Below are 1579 nucleotides of genomic sequence, written 5' to 3'. Positions count from 1 at the left end.
CATTTTTTTACAAATTTCTATAATGTTATTAATCTACAAGAGGATGAAAATGATAATTGAAGATGTTCTAAGTTATATTTTGGATTATGTTTTTATGTTTGATTGATTATAAACTTGAAGATGTTTAATTATATATTTTGGACAATATTTTTTTTGCTTTGGACAATATTGATTTTATTATTTTATTTAAAAAAAATTGGTTTATAATTATGTTTATTACATATTTATAATTATAATTTTTTTATATTTTTAGAAATTATAAATTTATTGAAATTATTGTGAAATTATATATACTATTTAATATTTAATTATTTATAAAAAAAGAGAGCCCGCCAGCCTACTATTAGGCGGGATGGGAGAGAAATTTAAAACTGCCTTACTAAGCGGGGCGGGACAGGCTAGTCCACTAGATCATGGGCTTTTGGCGAGATAGGGCGGGCTTTCCTATTTGCCATCTTTAATAGGGACACAGACATAAGTATCCGCCCTATGGAATAAAATTATTAATTATCCAAATTTATATATACATAAATTCATTTCTTGAATTTAGTAATCCTAATTTCTGCCTCCAATTCGAATTCTTCCTTTTTCTTTCAAACTCATTCTCAGCCTCGATCCTCTCTCTCTAACTCACTTTCTCTGCCTCTCAAGTCCGTCACTACGTCGCTCAGTATCGTCCCAAAAAATTATGTAATATCATTATATTGGATTATGTTTTCTCCTTTTGAAATGTTATTTTTCATAACGAATATGTTATAAATTGTGGTGAATTATATTGAACTAATTATTTTATGATTATTATATTATGTCTTTTTGTATTAATTTTTTTCAAAAGTTTACCGAGGAGATATGCATTCTCTAAGGGGTAATTAAACAAGAACTTGCAATGATGGAAAATAAAGGGGGGCATTTTTTTTAAAATAAGAGTAGATGGGAAGGGGGCTTCTCACGCTCCTCTGAGTACTCATTACTATATCTAACTAGCAACGGAGATCCAATCTAAGTCGATTTAAGAGGGGACGCGTGGACTTCATCTGCATTGGGCCTTTAAGGTAATGAACCTAAGTCAGATTTGGGACCCTAACAATGAATTTTAGTTAATCTTGCTTGCATTGAGGTCTTACTAGGCCCAAATATATCTTGGATTAATATTTTGAGTCATTGTTATAACAAATACTATACTATTTAATATTATAACACGTAGTATATGTAAAAGTTGAATATATTTATAAGACATTTTTTAATTTAAATTAAAAAAATTAATTATCTCTTTTTTAGTTTTAAATATTATTTTTTTAATGTAACGAAAAAGTAAAAATAACAATAATAATTCACATAATTAAAATAGATAATTTTAATATATACATAACATTATATATATATATATATCAAGGATTATTATATATAATATATAATTTTTTTCTGTAATAACTATTTACATAATTTATTGAACAATTTTTTTATCTTAATATTTAATAAATTAACATACAAAATAAGTAACTTAAGTAATTATCTAAGACAATAAATATAATAGTGTAAATATATATTTATTTATTTATTTAATAGTAGTGAAAAATAT

Source organism: Arachis stenosperma, chromosome 5 (assembly GCF_014773155.1).
Source record: "Arachis stenosperma cultivar V10309 chromosome 5, arast.V10309.gnm1.PFL2, whole genome shotgun sequence".
NCBI lineage: Eukaryota > Viridiplantae > Streptophyta > Magnoliopsida > Fabales > Fabaceae > Arachis > Arachis stenosperma.
This window is presented reverse-complemented; position numbering follows the sequence as displayed.